Raw genomic sequence first — 9,429 nt, 5'->3', positions numbered from 1 at the left:
TGAGCCGCCCAAGGACATCCCTATAATTCGGAGTCTTGTCATAGAGAAAGATATTGGTAAAGAGCGGACACTCCCATAGGGCCCAGCGGCCCATTTGACTGCAGCGCACCAAGCGGGCGGAGTCTCATAACATCCGGTTTCGGTTTCAACGCGCGCAGTTTGAATGGCTGCATGCGCTGCGCCTCGCTGCCTGGGACGACTTCCGGTTCCGGTTTCAGGGGCGCCCGGTTTGAATGTTAGCATACGCCGCGCCCCGCTGCGCCGTTGGCAGCTTATAATTAAATAGATTTCGAGTGCTTTTGACCAGCCATGAACGCAGCTGCATCACAGCCTTTGCCAAATATTAGCACTCCACAAAAGACACCAGGTTTTGAGTGAAATGAGAACATTTATTTTGTGCAACATAAACAAAGCCGTGGGATGCGGAAGATGGTTCCTGGCCTCCTGCTCAAGGTGATCCTGTTGCGGCACCACGGCACACAGCAGGTGTTGCCGACGGGTGGCATCACCTGAAAAATTCGCAAGTATGGTCATTCTCAGTCACCTTATATTGTTACTCTGTAAACAGTGAAAAGGTGCGAAAGCGGCGAGGGAACGAAATTACGAGCGGAGTAAACATGTTTTTGCGAAACTCGCGTGCTGAACGTCGTTGCGCAAAGTACAATACACATACCGTACTACACGGCAGATACCAATCAGCTTTTTGCAAGCATTTCTACATTCCCCGACGTTATTGTCGACCTTCTAAAACCTAGGTGGACAGCAGAGTACGCGGTTTGTTCGAGAATATTTCGTACAAAGACGGCCACAACACGGACTACGAACCAGAAGTACACAATGTGTTAGGAGCACTGAGAAATACACGGGTGCAACGTATGTTTTAAGAAGCATAGAAAAATTAAACTATCGGCGCAACAGTTCTTGGTTTTCAAGCTCTTAAGAGTTTAGAAAGCCCGACGCGTTGCCTTTTTTTGCCGGTTTTCAAAAGCGCATCCCTGTGTTGTCAATGCACGGGCGAAATGTGCGTTTCCACGAGCGCAGATAACGGACTCTTTCACACGTATGTACAGGTGCAGTCAAAAGTTAATGGAAGGCGCGACAGCGTGGCAAACCATGTCGCAGCGCTTTCTAACGCCGGCTCTGGAAACTGCTTAGCTCGGTCGCCAGGAAGCCGCGCGCGCTATCAGCAGACCCTTGTCTCGAGCGTACGGCCATCACTTTCGGTGGCTCGAACGGATGCTTGTTGCTTTTCAAATGTGACACCACGGATTTCACGGGCGCTGCCTGCGATTAGTTTGAAGAGCGATTTGCGCCGTTTGAAAATACTCAGCAGCTGAAAATACTCAGCGGCGAGCGGACGCCGCTATCATCGGCATGTTTTGATTGCTTAGTGATGACGACGCATTTAGCGGCAGGCAGCGCCCGTGAAATCCGTGGTGTCACATTTGAAAAGCAACAAGCATCCGTTCGAGCCGCCGAAAGCGATGGCCGTACGCTCGAGACAAGGGGCTGCTGATAGCGCGCGCGCCTTCCTGGCGACCGAGCTAATCAGTTTCCGGAGCCGGCGTTAGAAAGCGCTGCGACATGGTTTGCCACGCTGTCGCGCCTTCCATTTACTTTTGGCTGCACCTGTACTACATACAAACATACGTACTACAAGAGTAAGGTTTTCGAGCTTTTCGTGCGTCATCTTTTTTTTCCACCAGTCTTGAAAACTACGGTCCCGTACTTGCTGCGCGGGAACGGTCGTCTTCGCCGCTCGCCCACTTTCAAAAAAGTACATTTTAACCTTACACCGACAAATGTCACCCATAAGAAGTTACATATTGTCGGGGGCCATACAAAAACGTGACGTCCCGAGAAAGCGCGAAACCAAGCAAAACTAACCGCTAGGCACAGCGCGTCGGGCCACAGGCCGTGGGCAGGTTTTTTTTTTGTTTCTACGCACCGACCGGCGAGGCTGCATCATGCAGCATCATTCCTCCCGCCGCTCCCGCCACGGCGTAGCATGACACAGCGTGCGCGCGCCCTTCACAACTGCGCCGGCGTACTAAGCTAGAGTGCTCGAAATGCAGCGTAATTTTGCATAAAGTGCTTGAAATGTAGCGTACTTTTGCAAAAACAAAACATTCCTTCCTTGACGCTGTCACAAACTGCAAGAATGCCGTGAACAACAGCCGGCTGGCCACAGAGCGAGCGCGCCGCTTCACGAACTGCAGACAGGCAACGGCGGCCGGCGCGGCCGCCTAAATTGCATGCAATACAGCGTACTTCCACAAATAAACATTTCTCACCTTGCCGCCGTCATAAACAGGAGGAGTTCTGCGTCGAAGGGCAAGGGAGACGAAAAAAATTGCGGTCTGCCCGCACGAACAAATACGCCGCACGCTTTCACGCGCACAAAACAGCCCACACGATGCTCCGTTGTCTGCCACTCGGATGGGTCCCGCCGCGCCGGCTACCCGCCCGCGCGCGCGCGCGCGTTTAGAGACTGGTGGCGCCATCCTGGAGTTGGAAGATTATCTAGTGGAGGAGGAGGATTGCGCGTCATTTCCTGCACTCTAAAAAAAAAGGTGGTTGAGGTTACTACATTTTGGGGTAGTAACGACTGTCACATATATGACTACCTAGGTAGTAACTGTACGTAGTAACTGCAAGGTAGTAACATTTACTACCTCTCGAGAGAAAACACCTTAAGAAATAATCTAATGACTTTTGACATTAGAATCTTATGCATATAAGATAGTAATAGTGCAAAATAACAGCCAAAATATAAAAAAAAACTAGAGCAAAAAAAAATTAGCCTGCTTTAAGGACGATTCGAACCGCCGACCTTTGACTTTCCATCCTCAAGTTGTTCCTAACCTGTTTCTATCCTAGCACGCTAACCACTACGCCACGCCACCATTTTTTTTTTCTTTCATGATATTTATTTACATGGTTTTGTATACAAAGCATATATATATATACATATCTGTGTGTGCATATACACACACAAAAACAACTATTTACAGAGCACCTAAGTAGGCGCTAGGTGGCAGAAACATAATAGTAACATATTGTAACTAAATGGCCGGTAAAGATATACAGCGCATCAGGAGAGGAAACCAATCCGGTACAAAGTCCGATTTTTTGTAAATGTCCGTTACCTGCAGCAACATTCGGCTAAAGTGAATTCTGGGCGAAACAACAGGTTCAACGTTGCGATCTTGCATGCGTGTTTTCCAAAGACTATGAAGTCCAATCAGAAGAATCATATCATAAGGAGTCGAGTCAGGTTGGGAAACAACAAGGTAGCGCACACTGTAGGAATTTAGGAGAAAATCTTTCTGTAGCGTCCTTTGCAACACATCCCAAAACAAAATCGCGTCTTTGCAGTCTATAAAACAATGTTCAATTGTTTCAGGCACATTGCACAAGCGACAGTTTACAGAAGACACAAAAATGTTTTTCCTATCGAGCCACGTCTTGACAGGTAGAGTTTCAGTGTGTAATTTATAGAAAAATGTTTTGGTGCAAGGAGAAATTGGCATTTTGCGCACTCGCTTTAAAACATCATGACCCATGAGCCCAACGTAGACGGAACGATACAGTGGGGGCGGGAAGAGCATGGATATCAAATCCCTGTACAGATTTTTGCGCGAAACAGAATATAAGTACTCATTTGAAAACCGAACTGTCAAAAAACGCACGGAGGCATAAACTTCCTGCATAAAGCCTAGTAAACGGGGTCGTTCAGTAAAATTGGAAGAAACTACTAAGTTCGGAAGTAAAGTCATGAAGTTAACCTGCAAGCATGAAGTTAACCTGTTGTTCCTAACCTGTTTCTATCCTACCACGCTAACCACTACGCCACGCCACCATACATTAACTAGTCAACTTATGTGCCGTGATATGTGCAGCCACAGTTGTTTCTTGTTCTTTTCATTGCGTGTAAATGTAGCAGCAGCATCTACATTCTCGCACGGGACAACAATGTTGTTGAGAAGGACCTTTCAGTGGCTGATGGCCAATGACATAAGGAAATCTTCTGTGTTAACGAAAAAGAGTCTCTGCTGAGTTCTTATTGTCGAAAGACATGAATACCCGACTTCGTGGTGACTTTCTAATGTGTCACAAGGAGTGCATGAACATGACATCAGAAACTCAACGCCCATTTTTGTGCATCTTGTAGTAAACCAGAAGGAAAAATGAGCACAAGTCAGGCACAATAGCTTGGGGTTGGTGAAAAAGTGCAATTAAGAAATCAAACTAAAGAATGGAACACATACGCGCTGCGTATATTGTATTGAAAACAAAAAACAGCACTGGCAATTTTGTTAGATTTGCTGCCAATTAGGAAACCCTTTTCATTATATAAAAACATGGGGCATTGAGTAGCAATGTCACCGGGAATGTTAGTATACCTACATGTGCATATTCCGATCATCCATTTCCAGATCAAGGTAGTAATGAATACTACCAGGGTTATAATGAGGTAGTACAAGTGTAGTAACTGCCAAAAAACGCAGTAACAGCAGAAGTTACTACCTTGTTATACTTAATTTTCTTTCGAGGTAGTAACAAGGTCGTAGCAACATAGTACATAGGTAGTAAGGGTTAAAAAAAAGGTTGTAACAGCAGCCGTTACTACGTTTTCACTACCTTTTTTTCTAAGAGTGTGGGGCCAGATTTCGCCGAGTGTCCGCTCTTTACCAATATCTTTCTCTATGGTCTTGTCGCTTGACATACACGCAGTGGAATCTTGATAACTGTTCCGAACTGCTGCGAGCACTGCTGAAGAGCAGCTTCACTTCAGTTTCACGTCGGCCTTTTAGTTTCGTCGCCACGCTGAAGCATAAAGCACGCTGAGTGTTGATAAGCGCCCTTCGTGCAGATGAAAAAAAGCTTTCGCGTCAGCAAGTAACACATGAACGATCCAATGTTCTCCGGCTTATCGCATGACTGGGCGTGTTCGGCCTATCTTTCAGTTTTATTTCCTCGCTTGGTTGCTACAACGCTGTTCTTCGGAACGTAAAATGCGAGCAAAACCGTTGGCCTACTCACGTTGCCTGCTCGTCGAAACGCGATAATAAGGGGTGACGTCCTTAAGAAGGAACAGCTTAGCAGACGACGGGCCCAGCCGAGCGTGCTTTGTGGCATGCGCTTAGCCTCATCCTGTTTCCAACTTCGCTCCGTCATATTTATTTTATTCATTTATTTTTATTTTATTTTACCCTCAGGGCCTTGCAGGCATTGCAGAGGGGAGTGGGCAGAAAATATAGAACAAAACAATGGAGAAAAAGGAAACGGGTACATCAAAGATTAGTCCTGTGTATACAATGTTAGCTAGACAAAATACATCAGTGCAGAACAAAATCGTCAGAGTTTACACAACACCAGCCAAAGCTTTGCGAAAGTTATTTACGTCAGTAATAGATACAATTTCACCAGGAAGATCGTTCCATTCCTTAGAAGTACGCGGGAGAAATGAGTGTAAGAAAGAAACTGTTTTACATAATGGGATGGCAACTTTGTGGGGATGATCAATGCGGCTAGATAAGTAGTAAGGTCTATGAAATAAATTATTGTGTAGGCTGGGGTGATAATATAACTTGTGAAAAAGGGTTAGCCGACAAATTTTTCGTCGCGAGGCCAATGAGTGAAGACTAAGGTTAGCTTTCATTTCCGTTATGCTGGCTCCTCGGTTATAGTTAGAAAGAATGAAGCGAGCGGAGTTATTTTGAACACGTTCAAGCGAAGTAATTAAGTAGTCAAGGCTAGGATCCCAGACTGCTGGTGAGTATTCTAGCTTCGGACGTATTAATGTTTTATAAAGAACTGATTTCAAAGAAGAAGGCGCGCGAGAAAAATTACGTCGCAGATAACCTAAAGTTTCGCTAGCGTTATTGATTATGTAATCTATGTGAAGCCTCCAAGATAGGTTAGAAGTAATGTGAATGCCTAGGTATTTGTAAGAATTGACGCTTTCAAGTGGAATGTCATTCAAGTAGAACACGGGAGACGGATTAGCAGAACGGGATACACGCAAGACCTTGCATTTGTTAAAGTTTAGTTCCATTAGCCACTGATTGCACCAATTAACTATAGCTGTAAGGTCGCGCTGTAGGATGTTGATATCGTTATCGCTGACGCGCTGACGCACAGAAAAGTCGCCGCTCGCGCACGCCAGTGAAAGATTTGGGCGCCTGTACCTTCTCAGTCTGCTGAGCGATTTCGAACTTTCAGCTGCTATGTTTAAGATGTGCTCGGACGATGAAAGTTTGCTAGTGATTGTTATTCCTAAATACCGGTAGGACTCGACTTGTGTTAGGGGGATTGACCTTAAAGAATACTGGTAATTTAAGCTATTGCGTTCATACAGCTATTCATACAGCATCGACCAAGATTACTCACCTAAAACAAGAAATATTCGTAAACGGCATTGGGAGTACGCGAAGGCTATTAAAGTGGATGGAAAAACTCGAGCCAAACTAAGCATTGATAAAGTGGTTCTTAACGGCTAGACGTTTAGGTGGGACAAAGAAAAAGAAGTCGTTGAAATCGTGAAAAATAAATTACACAAAGATGGAAAAAAAAAGGGCGCGAAAATTTTGATCTGGCCACAGTAACAGCGAATTGCAGAAGCGTCGTTAATAGAGTTGACGAGCTTGCTGCTCTTATCGACTCAGTGAAGTAAGATATAGTCTTTGGGACTGAATCGTGGCTGGACACTTCCGTTAGCTATAGCGAAGTGTTTCCTGATGACTTCATTGCGTATCGGAAAGACAGATCCCGTGTGGGTGGCGGTGCCTTTCTTCTAGTTCAAGTAAAACTCTAGTTTGGGCGAGTTGGTTCATGATGAAATAAAAACTGGTATGGCGCAAGAAACGGGGACACAGAAGGCACACAGAAGTCCTGTGTTTTGTGTGCCTTCTGTGTCCCCGTTTCTTGCGCCATACCAGTTTTTATTTCTTCTAGTTCGCCGCTCCTTAAACTCATGTGAACTAGATATAGGTCTTGACGCTGTGGAATCAGTATGGCGCAAAATTACCTTGCCAGAGAGTTCATTTGCAGCCGGTGCCTTTTATCGGCCACCAAACCCGACTGTCGACACGCTGCAGATTTTACACGATATCGTTTCCGAGGCCCCTTTCCGTACATTCTTTACTGGCAGGTGACTTTAACTTGCCTGACCTAAAGTGGCGCGACGGCACCTGTGAGCACACAGCAATCTTTACTTCTAAGTAAACTTGTCGCACAAAATATTGACCGTAGAGTTCTTACCTGGATCGAAAACTATCTATCGACTCGCCATCAATGCGTGTCATTGAATGGTAAGCAATCTAGTTATGTCGACGTTACACCGGGTGCCCCACAGGGCTCAGTTCTGGGACTACTTTTGTTTTTAGTTTACATAAATGATATCTGTTCAGGGATCGGGTCTAATGTACGGTTGTTTGCCGATGATTTTGTTTTATACAGAAGAATTAGCAATGAATGCGATGTTGCCCAGTTGCAAAGTGATTTATCATGTGTTCTTGAACGGTGCTCGAGATGGTAAATGCAGTTGAACCGCAAAAAGTGTGTTCATGTTACCTTCACACATAAAAAAAACAAAGTTAACATCCCAGTATACCATCAGCAACAATATAGTGATGCAAAAATCGCAGTATAAATATTTAGTGTGACATTTTCGGCCGATTGTTCTTGGAATGCTCTCATTGACACGGTGGTCGCGCAGGCTGCAAAGACCCTAAACTTTTTGGAACGAAATCTTGGTCACGCGCCGCCCCATTTAAACTCAACTGCGTTTGTCACGTACGTTCGACCCATGCTCGAATACGCATGTGCGGTGTGGGACCCATGGCAAATAACATTGTGCAATAAGCTTGAAAAAATCCACAACAGAGCTGCAAGGCTCGTCCTACGTCGATACTCCACAGGTGATAGCGGCACCGACATGAAAAACGAATTAGGGTGGGAAAGTCTTTCTTCTCGAAGAAGGAAATTGCGCATTAAACTGTTGTATCAAATATTTCATGATAAAACCGGCATTCAAAAGGAAAAATATTTACACAGGCCCCATTATGTGCCTTCTCGTATTCATCATTGCTTTAAGGTTTAGGAATATCGTACCAGAATTAATATTGCCACGCGCCTAACGCGCCGCGTGGCCTCCGCGCTGAGTCGAAGACGACGACGAAGCGGCAGTGGGCTCTCGTGGCGCGCTGTTCTGTTCTGTGTCGTGGAAGCTGGCTCCATAATTAAAAAAAGGGCTCCCGGTCTTGGGTTCTTCTCGACGTCTACCTTCACGGCTCCTCTGGTCGTGACAATATGTATGCAAATTTAATTTTTGTGCGTTCTATCAGTGAATGGAATCGCCTTTCAGGTCAGCAAGTGTGGTGTATGAATGAAGATGTGCTTTCTTTTTCATCATTGTAACCCCCCTGCTGCAGCACCTTCGGGCTAAGCGGGGTAAAAATTGAATAAAGAAATAAAGAATAAAGACACTGCCGGATAAGAACACGAGATCCAGAACTGATCTACTGTCGCACGGGTTTGCTCGCGGACTACTTGTGTGAGGCCGTGGGGGAAACGCATCTCAGCAGTAGCAAGAGCAGCTTCATTTCCTCGCGAACTTGGCTCCATTTCATCCCATTTGACTTCTGGGATACTAAAATCTCCCGCAACGACAGCGTATTTGTGCTGTGCTCGCAATCCATGCAGCAGGTCGTTGAGCCCACGGATGCCCTTTGGACGAGCTCCCGGCGCGCGATACACAGCCCCTACAATCAGTTCTCTGGTTCCCAGTTCTCTGGTACGCAAGCATAATTTACAACTCACTGTTTCAATACCGGTTGTTTCAGAAATAAATGTGTAATTAATCGATCTTTTGACGAAAATAGCTACACCACCTCCTCGGCTACTCCGGTCATTCTTAAGCACGTTGTAACCCGGCGGAGATATTTCAGAGTCACGTACACCATCGTGCAACCAAGTCTCGGTCATCACTACAACATCAGGGTCATACTCAATGAAAACATGTTCAAAATCAACACTCTTTTTTACCACACTTCGGGCATTAGGATTCAACATCCGGAAACCGTCATGCACAAGTCAATCCCCTAAGTCGTCCAGAGGCGCTGGCATTTTATGAAATGTCTGCTCCTTTATGCGACGTCACTGGTTTGTCGCTTAGTCCCATTCATACGTCACACCCTTCATCTTAATCTTATCATATACCAGTGTAACCTTTTTACCGCTCTTTCTGTCGATTACGGCGCTGCTCCAAAGGCGTTGTCGTTTTTTTTTCTTACATCGTAAGAAAAGTCCTCATCAATGAAAATCTTTCTTCATTCCAGTTTCGTTCGGTAGCGCATAACTTGTTTCTTATCATTAAAATTTCCCAGACGCACGATGACTGGTCTCGGGTTGGCTATAGAAAGC

At 45.5% G+C, this 9,429-nt stretch overlaps 1 long non-coding RNA gene across 1 annotated transcript; it reads right to left on the bottom strand.

Annotated features, from left to right (window-relative positions):
* Positions 1-368: 368 nt before the first annotated feature.
* LOC149327735 (uncharacterized) lies at positions 369-2,437 on the bottom strand. The gene is made up of 2 exons (XR_016286106.1): positions 2,295-2,437; positions 369-509 (listed from the first exon to the last, which is right to left on the bottom strand). It is a non-coding gene; the product is annotated as an uncharacterized LOC149327735 (long non-coding RNA).
* Positions 2,438-9,429: the final 6,992 nt, after the last annotated feature.

The sequence above is a fragment of the Amblyomma mixtum genome, chromosome 10, assembly GCF_055824585.1.
Source record: "Amblyomma mixtum isolate Tamu chromosome 10, ASM5582458v1, whole genome shotgun sequence".
NCBI lineage: Eukaryota > Metazoa > Arthropoda > Arachnida > Ixodida > Ixodidae > Amblyomma > Amblyomma mixtum.
Note: the sequence above shows the minus strand (reverse complement) of the source record. Positions and strands in the feature narration are given on the sequence as shown.